The 12773-nt window shown below is 47.0% G+C and overlaps 22 non-coding genes across 22 annotated transcripts; all 22 read left to right on the forward strand.

The window, feature by feature from the left end:
* Positions 1–355: 355 nt before the first annotated feature.
* Positions 356–428, forward strand: Trnar-ccu (transfer RNA arginine (anticodon CCU)). Its single transcript has one exon. It is a non-coding gene; the product is annotated as a tRNA-Arg (tRNA).
* Positions 429–929: 501 nt separating this feature from the next.
* On the forward strand, positions 930–1002 carry Trnar-ccu (transfer RNA arginine (anticodon CCU)). Its single transcript has one exon. It is a non-coding gene; the product is annotated as a tRNA-Arg (tRNA).
* Positions 1003–1503: 501 nt separating this feature from the next.
* Positions 1504–1576, forward strand: Trnar-ccu (transfer RNA arginine (anticodon CCU)). Its single transcript has one exon. It is a non-coding gene; the product is annotated as a tRNA-Arg (tRNA).
* Positions 1577–2077: 501 nt separating this feature from the next.
* Trnar-ccu (transfer RNA arginine (anticodon CCU)) lies at positions 2078–2150 on the forward strand. Its single transcript has one exon. It is a non-coding gene; the product is annotated as a tRNA-Arg (tRNA).
* Positions 2151–2651: 501 nt separating this feature from the next.
* On the forward strand, positions 2652–2724 carry Trnar-ccu (transfer RNA arginine (anticodon CCU)). Its single transcript has one exon. It is a non-coding gene; the product is annotated as a tRNA-Arg (tRNA).
* A 501-nt stretch (positions 2725–3225) lies between these two features.
* On the forward strand, positions 3226–3298 carry Trnar-ccu (transfer RNA arginine (anticodon CCU)). Its single transcript has one exon. It is a non-coding gene; the product is annotated as a tRNA-Arg (tRNA).
* Positions 3299–3799: 501 nt separating this feature from the next.
* Trnar-ccu (transfer RNA arginine (anticodon CCU)) lies at positions 3800–3872 on the forward strand. Its single transcript has one exon. It is a non-coding gene; the product is annotated as a tRNA-Arg (tRNA).
* A 501-nt stretch (positions 3873–4373) lies between these two features.
* On the forward strand, positions 4374–4446 carry Trnar-ccu (transfer RNA arginine (anticodon CCU)). The gene has a single exon. It is a non-coding gene; the product is annotated as a tRNA-Arg (tRNA).
* A 501-nt stretch (positions 4447–4947) lies between these two features.
* On the forward strand, positions 4948–5020 carry Trnar-ccu (transfer RNA arginine (anticodon CCU)). The gene has a single exon. It is a non-coding gene; the product is annotated as a tRNA-Arg (tRNA).
* Positions 5021–5521: 501 nt separating this feature from the next.
* Trnar-ccu (transfer RNA arginine (anticodon CCU)) lies at positions 5522–5594 on the forward strand. The gene has a single exon. It is a non-coding gene; the product is annotated as a tRNA-Arg (tRNA).
* A 501-nt stretch (positions 5595–6095) lies between these two features.
* On the forward strand, positions 6096–6168 carry Trnar-ccu (transfer RNA arginine (anticodon CCU)). Its single transcript has one exon. It is a non-coding gene; the product is annotated as a tRNA-Arg (tRNA).
* Positions 6169–6669: 501 nt separating this feature from the next.
* On the forward strand, positions 6670–6742 carry Trnar-ccu (transfer RNA arginine (anticodon CCU)). The gene has a single exon. It is a non-coding gene; the product is annotated as a tRNA-Arg (tRNA).
* A 501-nt stretch (positions 6743–7243) lies between these two features.
* Trnar-ccu (transfer RNA arginine (anticodon CCU)) lies at positions 7244–7316 on the forward strand. The gene has a single exon. It is a non-coding gene; the product is annotated as a tRNA-Arg (tRNA).
* A 504-nt stretch (positions 7317–7820) lies between these two features.
* Trnar-ccu (transfer RNA arginine (anticodon CCU)) lies at positions 7821–7893 on the forward strand. Its single transcript has one exon. It is a non-coding gene; the product is annotated as a tRNA-Arg (tRNA).
* Positions 7894–8394: 501 nt separating this feature from the next.
* Positions 8395–8467, forward strand: Trnar-ccu (transfer RNA arginine (anticodon CCU)). The gene has a single exon. It is a non-coding gene; the product is annotated as a tRNA-Arg (tRNA).
* A 501-nt stretch (positions 8468–8968) lies between these two features.
* On the forward strand, positions 8969–9041 carry Trnar-ccu (transfer RNA arginine (anticodon CCU)). Its single transcript has one exon. It is a non-coding gene; the product is annotated as a tRNA-Arg (tRNA).
* Positions 9042–9542: 501 nt separating this feature from the next.
* Positions 9543–9615, forward strand: Trnar-ccu (transfer RNA arginine (anticodon CCU)). Its single transcript has one exon. It is a non-coding gene; the product is annotated as a tRNA-Arg (tRNA).
* Positions 9616–10116: 501 nt separating this feature from the next.
* Trnar-ccu (transfer RNA arginine (anticodon CCU)) lies at positions 10117–10189 on the forward strand. Its single transcript has one exon. It is a non-coding gene; the product is annotated as a tRNA-Arg (tRNA).
* A 501-nt stretch (positions 10190–10690) lies between these two features.
* On the forward strand, positions 10691–10763 carry Trnar-ccu (transfer RNA arginine (anticodon CCU)). The gene has a single exon. It is a non-coding gene; the product is annotated as a tRNA-Arg (tRNA).
* A 504-nt stretch (positions 10764–11267) lies between these two features.
* Positions 11268–11340, forward strand: Trnar-ccu (transfer RNA arginine (anticodon CCU)). The gene has a single exon. It is a non-coding gene; the product is annotated as a tRNA-Arg (tRNA).
* A 501-nt stretch (positions 11341–11841) lies between these two features.
* Positions 11842–11914, forward strand: Trnar-ccu (transfer RNA arginine (anticodon CCU)). Its single transcript has one exon. It is a non-coding gene; the product is annotated as a tRNA-Arg (tRNA).
* A 501-nt stretch (positions 11915–12415) lies between these two features.
* Positions 12416–12488, forward strand: Trnar-ccu (transfer RNA arginine (anticodon CCU)). The gene has a single exon. It is a non-coding gene; the product is annotated as a tRNA-Arg (tRNA).
* The last annotated feature ends 285 nt before the right edge of the window (positions 12489–12773 follow it).

Here is a 12773-nt window from a genome sequence, read left to right on the forward strand (position 1 = left end):
GGCCATTATCAATCGACCTTTAGCTGCCGAAGTGTTTCAAAGCGTGATGACGCTGTGAAAGGAAACGCTATTTTAAAATTACTTGTTGGTAAACAGTATGACCCATATGAATAGTCACTTAACTGTCTTGTGTGCAGGACTTGGAGTTCAGAAAGGGAATACAATAAGACGGCAGGTATAAGAATTGCCAGCAGAAAGTAGGTGCCTGGACTTCGATTTGTCTGAGTATGTACAGGCACACAGGAAAGGCTCATGCGACGTCCTGACTCTCTGCAGACGTAGAGTAGCGCACCAGGAAGGGTACACTTGGCAAGTGTTGATTTGAGCGAGCACTCCGCCAGCATAACGCCAGTCAGCCTCTGTGGCCTAATGGATAAGGCATCGGTCTCCTAAACCGGGGATTGTGGGTTCGAGTCCCACCAGAGGTACACGTTTTACTCACTGGGGCAAAATCACTCTCACCACATACAGGTGTAATAGTTGAGAAAGTTGGCGTTTCTGAGTGCTTACAGGTATCACAGGTATGACGACGATATGAAAATGCGCACTTACTGACAACCTGAAACGAAACGACGGCCATTATCAATCGACCTTTAGCTGCCGAAGTGTTTCAAAGCGTGATGACGCTGTGAAAGGAAACGCTATTTTAAAATTACTTGTTGGTAAACAGTATGACCCATATGAATAGTCACTTAACTGTCTTGTGTGCAGGACTTGGAGTTCAGAAAGGGAATACAATAAGACGGCAGGTATAAGAATTGCCAGCAGAAAGTAGGTGCCTGGACTTCGATTTGTCTGAGTATGTACAGGCACACAGGAAAGGCTCATGCGACGTCCTGACTCTCTGCAGACGTAGAGTAGCGCACCAGGAAGGGTACACTTGGCAAGTGTTGATTTGAGCGAGCACTCCGCCAGCATAACGCCAGTCAGCCTCTGTGGCCTAATGGATAAGGCATCGGTCTCCTAAACCGGGGATTGTGGGTTCGAGTCCCACCAGAGGTACACGTTTTACTCACTGGGGCAAAATCACTCTCACCACATACAGGTGTAATAGTTGAGAAAGTTGGCGTTTCTGAGTGCTTACAGGTATCACAGGTATGACGACGATATGAAAATGCGCACTTACTGACAACCTGAAACGAAACGACGGCCATTATCAATCGACCTTTAGCTGCCGAAGTGTTTCAAAGCGTGATGACGCTGTGAAAGGAAACGCTATTTTAAAATTACTTGTTGGTAAACAGTATGACCCATATGAATAGTCACTTAACTGTCTTGTGTGCAGGACTTGGAGTTCAGAAAGGGAATACAATAAGACGGCAGGTATAAGAATTGCCAGCAGAAAGTAGGTGCCTGGACTTCGATTTGTCTGAGTATGTACAGGCACACAGGAAAGGCTCATGCGACGTCCTGACTCTCTGCAGACGTAGAGTAGCGCACCAGGAAGGGTACACTTGGCAAGTGTTGATTTGAGCGAGCACTCCGCCAGCATAACGCCAGTCAGCCTCTGTGGCCTAATGGATAAGGCATCGGTCTCCTAAACCGGGGATTGTGGGTTCGAGTCCCACCAGAGGTACACGTTTTACTCACTGGGGCAAAATCACTCTCACCACATACAGGTGTAATAGTTGAGAAAGTTGGCGTTTCTGAGTGCTTACAGGTATCACAGGTATGACGACGATATGAAAATGCGCACTTACTGACAACCTGAAACGAAACGACGGCCATTATCAATCGACCTTTAGCTGCCGAAGTGTTTCAAAGCGTGATGACGCTGTGAAAGGAAACGCTATTTTAAAATTACTTGTTGGTAAACAGTATGACCCATATGAATAGTCACTTAACTGTCTTGTGTGCAGGACTTGGAGTTCAGAAAGGGAATACAATAAGACGGCAGGTATAAGAATTGCCAGCAGAAAGTAGGTGCCTGGACTTCGATTTGTCTGAGTATGTACAGGCACACAGGAAAGGCTCATGCGACGTCCTGACTCTCTGCAGACGTAGAGTAGCGCACCAGGAAGGGTACACTTGGCAAGTGTTGATTTGAGCGAGCACTCCGCCAGCATAACGCCAGTCAGCCTCTGTGGCCTAATGGATAAGGCATCGGTCTCCTAAACCGGGGATTGTGGGTTCGAGTCCCACCAGAGGTACACGTTTTACTCACTGGGGCAAAATCACTCTCACCACATACAGGTGTAATAGTTGAGAAAGTTGGCGTTTCTGAGTGCTTACAGGTATCACAGGTATGACGACGATATGAAAATGCGCACTTACTGACAACCTGAAACGAAACGACGGCCATTATCAATCGACCTTTAGCTGCCGAAGTGTTTCAAAGCGTGATGACGCTGTGAAAGGAAACGCTATTTTAAAATTACTTGTTGGTAAACAGTATGACCCATATGAATAGTCACTTAACTGTCTTGTGTGCAGGACTTGGAGTTCAGAAAGGGAATACAATAAGACGGCAGGTATAAGAATTGCCAGCAGAAAGTAGGTGCCTGGACTTCGATTTGTCTGAGTATGTACAGGCACACAGGAAAGGCTCATGCGACGTCCTGACTCTCTGCAGACGTAGAGTAGCGCACCAGGAAGGGTACACTTGGCAAGTGTTGATTTGAGCGAGCACTCCGCCAGCATAACGCCAGTCAGCCTCTGTGGCCTAATGGATAAGGCATCGGTCTCCTAAACCGGGGATTGTGGGATCGAGTCCCACCAGAGGTACACGTTTTACTCACTGGGGCAAAATCACTCTCACCACATACAGGTGTAATAGTTGAGAAAGTTGGCGTTTCTGAGTGCTTACAGGTATCACAGGTATGACGACGATATGAAAATGCGCACTTACTGACAACCTGAAACGAAACGACGGCCATTATCAATCGACCTTTAGCTGCCGAAGTGTTTCAAAGCGTGATGACGCTGTGAAAGGAAACGCTATTTTAAAATTACTTGTTGGTAAACAGTATGACCCATATGAATAGTCACTTAACTGTCTTGTGTGCAGGACTTGGAGTTCAGAAAGGGAATACAATAAGACGGCAGGTATAAGAATTGCCAGCAGAAAGTAGGTGCCTGGACTTCGATTTGTCTGAGTATGTACAGGCACACAGGAAAGGCTCATGCGACGTCCTGACTCTCTGCAGACGTAGAGTAGCGCACCAGGAAGGGTACACTTGGCAAGTGTTGATTTGAGCGAGCACTCCGCCAGCATAACGCCAGTCAGCCTCTGTGGCCTAATGGATAAGGCATCGGTCTCCTAAACCGGGGATTGTGGGTTCGAGTCCCACCAGAGGTACACGTTTTACTCACTGGGGCAAAATCACTCTCACCACATACAGGTGTAATAGTTGAGAAAGTTGGCGTTTCTGAGTGCTTACAGGTATCACAGGTATGACGACGATATGAAAATGCGCACTTACTGACAACCTGAAACGAAACGACGGCCATTATCAATCGACCTTTAGCTGCCGAAGTGTTTCAAAGCGTGATGACGCTGTGAAAGGAAACGCTATTTTAAAATTACTTGTTGGTAAACAGTATGACCCATATGAATAGTCACTTAACTGTCTTGTGTGCAGGACTTGGAGTTCAGAAAGGGAATACAATAAGACGGCAGGTATAAGAATTGCCAGCAGAAAGTAGGTGCCTGGACTTCGATTTGTCTGAGTATGTACAGGCACACAGGAAAGGCTCATGCGACGTCCTGACTCTCTGCAGACGTAGAGTAGCGCACCAGGAAGGGTACACTTGGCAAGTGTTGATTTGAGCGAGCACTCCGCCAGCATAACGCCAGTCAGCCTCTGTGGCCTAATGGATAAGGCATCGGTCTCCTAAACCGGGGATTGTGGGTTCGAGTCCCACCAGAGGTACACGTTTTACTCACTGGGGCAAAATCACTCTCACCACATACAGGTGTAATAGTTGAGAAAGTTGGCGTTTCTGAGTGCTTACAGGTATCACAGGTATGACGACGATATGAAAATGCGCACTTACTGACAACCTGAAACGAAACGACGGCCATTATCAATCGACCTTTAGCTGCCGAAGTGTTTCAAAGCGTGATGACGCTGTGAAAGGAAACGCTATTTTAAAATTACTTGTTGGTAAACAGTATGACCCATATGAATAGTCACTTAACTGTCTTGTGTGCAGGACTTGGAGTTCAGAAAGGGAATACAATAAGACGGCAGGTATAAGAATTGCCAGCAGAAAGTAGGTGCCTGGACTTCGATTTGTCTGAGTATGTACAGGCACACAGGAAAGGCTCATGCGACGTCCTGACTCTCTGCAGACGTAGAGTAGCGCACCAGGAAGGGTACACTTGGCAAGTGTTGATTTGAGCGAGCACTCCGCCAGCATAACGCCAGTCAGCCTCTGTGGCCTAATGGATAAGGCATCGGTCTCCTAAACCGGGGATTGTGGGTTCGAGTCCCACCAGAGGTACACGTTTTACTCACTGGGGCAAAATCACTCTCACCACATACAGGTGTAATAGTTGAGAAAGTTGGCGTTTCTGAGTGCTTACAGGTATCACAGGTATGACGACGATATGAAAATGCGCACTTACTGACAACCTGAAACGAAACGACGGCCATTATCAATCGACCTTTAGCTGCCGAAGTGTTTCAAAGCGTGATGACGCTGTGAAAGGAAACGCTATTTTAAAATTACTTGTTGGTAAACAGTATGACCCATATGAATAGTCACTTAACTGTCTTGTGTGCAGGACTTGGAGTTCAGAAAGGGAATACAATAAGACGGCAGGTATAAGAATTGCCAGCAGAAAGTAGGTGCCTGGACTTCGATTTGTCTGAGTATGTACAGGCACACAGGAAAGGCTCATGCGACGTCCTGACTCTCTGCAGACGTAGAGTAGCGCACCAGGAAGGGTACACTTGGCAAGTGTTGATTTGAGCGAGCACTCCGCCAGCATAACGCCAGTCAGCCTCTGTGGCCTAATGGATAAGGCATCGGTCTCCTGAACCGGGGATTGTGGGTTCGAGTCCCACCAGAGGTACACGTTTTACTCACTGGGGCAAAATCACTCTCACCACATACAGGTGTAATAGTTGAGAAAGTTGGCGTTTCTGAGTGCTTACAGGTATCACAGGTATGACGACGATATGAAAATGCGCACTTACTGACAACCTGAAACGAAACGACGGCCATTATCAATCGACCTTTAGCTGCCGAAGTGTTTCAAAGCGTGATGACGCTGTGAAAGGAAACGCTATTTTAAAATTACTTGTTGGTAAACAGTATGACCCATATGAATAGTCACTTAACTGTCTTGTGTGCAGGACTTGGAGTTCAGAAAGGGAATACAATAAGACGGCAGGTATAAGAATTGCCAGCAGAAAGTAGGTGCCTGGACTTCGATTTGTCTGAGTATGTACAGGCACACAGGAAAGGCTCATGCGACGTCCTGACTCTCTGCAGACGTAGAGTAGCGCACCAGGAAGGGTACACTTGGCAAGTGTTGATTTGAGCGAGCACTCCGCCAGCATAACGCCAGTCAGCCTCTGTGGCCTAATGGATAAGGCATCGGTCTCCTAAACCGGGGATTGTGGGTTCGAGTCCCACCAGAGGTACACGTTTTACTCACTGGGGCAAAATCACTCTCACCACATACAGGTGTAATAGTTGAGAAAGTTGGCGTTTCTGAGTGCTTACAGGTATCACAGGTATGACGACGATATGAAAATGCGCACTTACTGACAACCTGAAACGAAACGACGGCCATTATCAATCGACCTTTAGCTGCCGAAGTGTTTCAAAGCGTGATGACGCTGTGAAAGGAAACGCTATTTTAAAATTACTTGTTGGTAAACAGTATGACCCATATGAATAGTCACTTAACTGTCTTGTGTGCAGGACTTGGAGTTCAGAAAGGGAATACAATAAGACGGCAGGTATAAGAATTGCCAGCAGAAAGTAGGTGCCTGGACTTCGATTTGTCTGAGTATGTACAGGCACACAGGAAAGGCTCATGCGACGTCCTGACTCTCTGCAGACGTAGAGTAGCGCACCAGGAAGGGTACACTTGGCAAGTGTTGATTTGAGCGAGCACTCCGCCAGCATAACGCCAGTCAGCCTCTGTGGCCTAATGGATAAGGCATCGGTCTCCTAAACCGGGGATTGTGGGTTCGAGTCCCACCAGAGGTACACGTTTTACTCACTGGGGCAAAATCACTCTCACCACATACAGGTGTAATAGTTGAGAAAGTTGGCGTTTCTGAGTGCTTACAGGTATCACAGGTATGACGACGATATGAAAATGCGCACTTACTGACAACCTGAAACGAAACGACGGCCATTATCAATCGACCTTTAGCTGCCGAAGTGTTTCAAAGCGTGATGACGCTGTGAAAGGAAACGCTATTTTAAAATTACTTGTTGGTAAACAGTATGACCCATATGAATAGTCACTTAACTGTCTTGTGTGCAGGACTTGGAGTTCAGAAAGGGAATACAATAAGACGGCAGGTATAAGAATTGCCAGCAGAAAGTAGGTGCCTGGACTTCGATTTGTCTGAGTATGTACAGGCACACAGGAAAGGCTCATGCGACGTCCTGACTCTCTGCAGACGTAGAGTAGCGCACCAGGAAGGGTACACTTGGCAAGTGTTGATTTGAGCGAGCACTCCGCCAGCATAACGCCAGTCAGCCTCTGTGGCCTAATGGATAAGGCATCGGTCTCCTAAACCGGGGATTGTGGGTTCGAGTCCCACCAGAGGTACACGTTTTACTCACTGGGGCAAAATCACTCTCACCACATACAGGTGTAATAGTTGAGAAAGTTGGCGTTTCTGAGTGCTTACAGGTATCACAGGTATGACGACGATATGAAAATGCGCACTTACTGACAACCTGAAACGAAACGACGGCCATTATCAATCGACCTTTAGCTGCCGAAGTGTTTCAAAGCGTGATGACGCTGTGAAAGGAAACGCTATTTTAAAATTACTTGTTGGTAAACAGTATGACCCATATGAATAGTCACTTAACTGTCTTGTGTGCAGGACTTGGAGTTCAGAAAGGGAATACAATAAGACGGCAGGTATAAGAATTGCCAGCAGAAAGTAGGTGCCTGGACTTCGATTTGTCTGAGTATGTACAGGCACACAGGAAAGGCTCATGCGACGTCCTGACTCTCTGCAGACGTAGAGTAGCGCACCAGGAAGGGTACACTTGGCAAGTGTTGATTTGAGCGAGCACTCCGCCAGCATAACGCCAGTCAGCCTCTGTGGCCTAATGGATAAGGCATCGGTCTCCTAAACCGGGGATTGTGGGTTCGAGTCCCACCAGAGGTACACGTTTTACTCACTGGGGCAAAATCACTCTCACCACATACAGGTGTAATAGTTGAGAAAGTTGGCGTTTCTGAGTGCTTACAGGTATCACAGGTATGACGACGATATGAAAATGCGCACTTACTGACAACCTGAAACGAAACGACGGCCATTATCAATCGACCTTTAGCTGCCGAAGTGTTTCAAAGCGTGATGACGCTGTGAAAGGAAACGCTATTTTAAAATTACTTGTTGGTAAACAGTATGACCCATATGAATAGTCACTTAACTGTCTTGTGTGCAGGACTTGGAGTTCAGAAAGGGAATACAATAAGACGACGGCAGGTATAAGAATTGCCAGCAGAAAGTAGGTGCCTGGACTTCGATTTGTCTGAGTATGTACAGGCACACAGGAAAGGCTCATGCGACGTCCTGACTCTCTGCAGACGTAGAGTAGCGCACCAGGAAGGGTACACTTGGCAAGTGTTGATTTGAGCGAGCACTCCGCCAGCATAACGCCAGTCAGCCTCTGTGGCCTAATGGATAAGGCATCGGTCTCCTAAACCGGGGATTGTGGGTTCGAGTCCCACCAGAGGTACACGTTTTACTCACTGGGGCAAAATCACTCTCACCACATACAGGTGTAATAGTTGAGAAAGTTGGCGTTTCTGAGTGCTTACAGGTATCACAGGTATGACGACGATATGAAAATGCGCACTTACTGACAACCTGAAACGAAACGACGGCCATTATCAATCGACCTTTAGCTGCCGAAGTGTTTCAAAGCGTGATGACGCTGTGAAAGGAAACGCTATTTTAAAATTACTTGTTGGTAAACAGTATGACCCATATGAATAGTCACTTAACTGTCTTGTGTGCAGGACTTGGAGTTCAGAAAGGGAATACAATAAGACGGCAGGTATAAGAATTGCCAGCAGAAAGTAGGTGCCTGGACTTCGATTTGTCTGAGTATGTACAGGCACACAGGAAAGGCTCATGCGACGTCCTGACTCTCTGCAGACGTAGAGTAGCGCACCAGGAAGGGTACACTTGGCAAGTGTTGATTTGAGCGAGCACTCCGCCAGCATAACGCCAGTCAGCCTCTGTGGCCTAATGGATAAGGCATCGGTCTCCTAAACCGGGGATTGTGGGTTCGAGTCCCACCAGAGGTACACGTTTTACTCACTGGGGCAAAATCACTCTCACCACATACAGGTGTAATAGTTGAGAAAGTTGGCGTTTCTGAGTGCTTACAGGTATCACAGGTATGACGACGATATGAAAATGCGCACTTACTGACAACCTGAAACGAAACGACGGCCATTATCAATCGACCTTTAGCTGCCGAAGTGTTTCAAAGCGTGATGACGCTGTGAAAGGAAACGCTATTTTAAAATTACTTGTTGGTAAACAGTATGACCCATATGAATAGTCACTTAACTGTCTTGTGTGCAGGACTTGGAGTTCAGAAAGGGAATACAATAAGACGGCAGGTATAAGAATTGCCAGCAGAAAGTAGGTGCCTGGACTTCGATTTGTCTGAGTATGTACAGGCACACAGGAAAGGCTCATGCGACGTCCTGACTCTCTGCAGACGTAGAGTAGCGCACCAGGAAGGGTACACTTGGCAAGTGTTGATTTGAGCGAGCACTCCGCCAGCATAACGCCAGTCAGCCTCTGTGGCCTAATGGATAAGGCATCGGTCTCCTAAACCGGGGATTGTGGGTTCGAGTCCCACCAGAGGTACACGTTTTACTCACTGGGGCAAAATCACTCTCACCACATACAGGTGTAATAGTTGAGAAAGTTGGCGTTTCTGAGTGCTTACAGGTATCACAGGTATGACGACGATATGAAAATGCGCACTTACTGACAACCTGAAACGAAACGACGGCCATTATCAATCGACCTTTAGCTGCCGAAGTGTTTCAAAGCGTGATGACGCTGTGAAAGGAAACGCTATTTTAAAATTACTTGTTGGTAAACAGTATGACCCATATGAATAGTCACTTAACTGTCTTGTGTGCAGGACTTGGAGTTCAGAAAGGGAATACAATAAGACGGCAGGTATAAGAATTGCCAGCAGAAAGTAGGTGCCTGGACTTCGATTTGTCTGAGTATGTACAGGCACACAGGAAAGGCTCATGCGACGTCCTGACTCTCTGCAGACGTAGAGTAGCGCACCAGGAAGGGTACACTTGGCAAGTGTTGATTTGAGCGAGCACTCCGCCAGCAGAACGCCAGTCAGCCTCTGTGGCCTAATGGATAAGGCATCGGTCTCCTAAACCGGGGATTGTGGGTTCGAGTCCCACCAGAGGTACACGTTTTACTCACTGGGGCAAAATCACTCTCACCACATACAGGTGTAATAGTTGAGAAAGTTGGCGTTTCTGAGTGCTTACAGGTATCACAGGTATGACGACGATATGAAAATGCGCACTTACTGACAACCTGAAACGAAACGACGGCCATTATCAATCGACCTTTAGCTGCCGAAGTGTTTCAAAGCGTGATGACGCTGTGAAAGGAAACGCTATTTTAAAATTACTTGTTGGTAAACAGTATGACCCATATGAATAGTCACTTAACTGTCTTGTGTGCAGGACTTGGAGTTCAGAAAGGGAATACAATAAGACGGCAGGTATAAGAATTGCCAGCAGAAAGTAGGTGCCTGGACTTCGATTTGTCTGAGTATGTACAGGCACACAGGAAAGGCTCATGCGACGTCCTGACTCTCTGCAGACGTAGAGTAGCGCACCAGGAAGGGTACACTTGGCAAGTGTTGATTTGAGCGAGCACTCCGCCAGCATAACGCCAGTCAGCCTCTGTGGCCTAATGGATAAGGCATCGGTCTCCTAAACCGGGGATTGTGGGTTCGAGTCCCACCAGAGGTACACGTTTTACTCACTGGGGCAAAATCACTCTCACCACATACAGGTGTAATAGTTGAGAAAGTTGGCGTTTCTGAGTGCTTACAGGTATCACAGGTATGACGACGATATGAAAATGCGCACTTACTGACAACCTGAAACGAAACGACGGCCATTATCAATCGACCTTTAGCTGCCGAAGTGTTTCAAAGCGTGATGACGCTGTGAAAGGAAACGCTATTTTAAAATTACTTGTTGGTAAACAGTATGACCCATATGAATAGTCACTTAACTGTCTTGTGTGCAGGACTTGGAGTTCAGAAAGGGAATACAATAAGACGGCAGGTATAAGAATTGCCAGCAGAAAGTAGGTGCCTGGACTTCGATTTGTCTGAGTATGTACAGGCACACAGGAAAGGCTCATGCGACGTCCTGACTCTCTGCAGACGTAGAGTAGCGCACCAGGAAGGGTACACTTGGCAAGTGTTGATTTGAGCGAGCACTCCGCCAGCATAACGCCAGTCAGCCTCTGTGGCCTAATGGATAAGGCATCGGTCTCCTAAACCGGGGATTGTGGGTTCGAGTCCCACCAGAGGTACACGTTTTACTCACTGGGGCAAAATCACTCTCACCACATACAGGTGTAATAGTTGAGAAAGTTGGCGTTTCTGAGTGCTTACAGGTATCACAGGTATGACGACGATATGAAAATGCGCACTTACTGACAACCTGAAACGAAACGACGGCCATTATCAATCGACCTTTAGCTGCCGAAGTGTTTCAAAGCGTGATGACGCTGTGAAAGGAAACGCTATTTTAAAATTACTTGTTGGTAAACAGTATGACCCATATGAATAGTCACTTAACTGTCTTGTGTGCAGGACTTGGAGTTCAGAAAGGGAATACAATAAGACGACGGCAGGTATAAGAATTGCCAGCAGAAAGTAGGTGCCTGGACTTCGATTTGTCTGAGTATGTACAGGCACACAGGAAAGGCTCATGCGACGTCCTGACTCTCTGCAGACGTAGAGTAGCGCACCAGGAAGGGTACACTTGGCAAGTGTTGATTTGAGCGAGCACTCCGCCAGCATAACGCCAGTCAGCCTCTGTGGCCTAATGGATAAGGCATCGGTCTCCTAAACCGGGGATTGTGGGTTCGAGTCCCACCAGAGGTACACGTTTTACTCACTGGGGCAAAATCACTCTCACCACATACAGGTGTAATAGTTGAGAAAGTTGGCGTTTCTGAGTGCTTACAGGTATCACAGGTATGACGACGATATGAAAATGCGCACTTACTGACAACCTGAAACGAAACGACGGCCATTATCAATCGACCTTTAGCTGCCGAAGTGTTTCAAAGCGTGATGACGCTGTGAAAGGAAACGCTATTTTAAAATTACTTGTTGGTAAACAGTATGACCCATATGAATAGTCACTTAACTGTCTTGTGTGCAGGACTTGGAGTTCAGAAAGGGAATACAATAAGACGGCAGGTATAAGAATTGCCAGCAGAAAGTAGGTGCCTGGACTTCGATTTGTCTGAGTATGTACAGGCACACAGGAAAGGCTCATGCGACGTCCTGACTCTCTGCAGACGTAGAGTAGCGCACCAGGAAGGGTACACTTGGCAAGTGTTGATTTGAGCGAGCACTCCGCCAGCATAACGCCAGTCAGCCTCTGTGGCCTAATGGATAAGGCATCGGTCTCCTAAACCGGGGATTGTGGGTTCGAGTCCCACCAGAGGTACACGTTTTACTCACTGGGGCAAAATCACTCTCACCACATACAGGTGTAATAGTTGAGAAAGTTGGCGTTTCTGAGTGCTTACAGGTATCACAGGTATGACGACGATATGAAAATGCGCACTTACTGACAACCTGAAACGAAACGACGGCCATTATCAATCGACCTTTAGCTGCCGAAGTGTTTCAAAGCGTGATGACGCTGTGAAAGGAAACGCTATTTTAAAATTACTTGTTGGTAAACAGTATGACCCATATGAATAGTCACTTAACTGTCTTGTGTGCAGGACTTGGAGTTCAGAAAGGGAATACAATAAGACGGCAGGTATAAGAATTGCCAGCAGAAAGTAGGTGCCTGGACTTCGATTTGTCTGAGTATGTACAGGCACACAGGAAAGGCTCATGCGACGTCCTGACTCTCTGCAGACGTAGAGTAGCGCACCAGGAAGGGTACACTTGGCAAGTGTTGATTTGAGCGAGCACTCCGCCAGCATAACGCCAGTCAGCCTCTGTGGCCTAATGGATAAGGCATCGGTCTCCTAAACCGGGGATTGTGGGTTCGAGTCCCACCAGAGGTACACGTTTTACTCACTGGGGCAAAATCACTCTCACCACATACAGGTGTAATAGTTGAGAAAGTTGGCGTTTCTGAGTGCTTACAGGTATCACAGGTATGACGACGATATGAAAATGCGCACTTACTGACAACCTGAAACGAAACGACGGCCATTATCAATCGACCTTTAGCTGCCGAAGTGTTTCAAAGCGTGATGACGCTGTGAAAGGAAACGCTATTTTAAAATTACTTGTTGGTAAACAGTATGACCCATATGAATAGTCACTTAACTGTCTTGTGTGCAGGA

This window comes from Schistocerca cancellata, unplaced genomic scaffold (genome assembly GCF_023864275.1).
Source record: "Schistocerca cancellata isolate TAMUIC-IGC-003103 unplaced genomic scaffold, iqSchCanc2.1 HiC_scaffold_828, whole genome shotgun sequence".
NCBI lineage: Eukaryota > Metazoa > Arthropoda > Insecta > Orthoptera > Acrididae > Schistocerca > Schistocerca cancellata.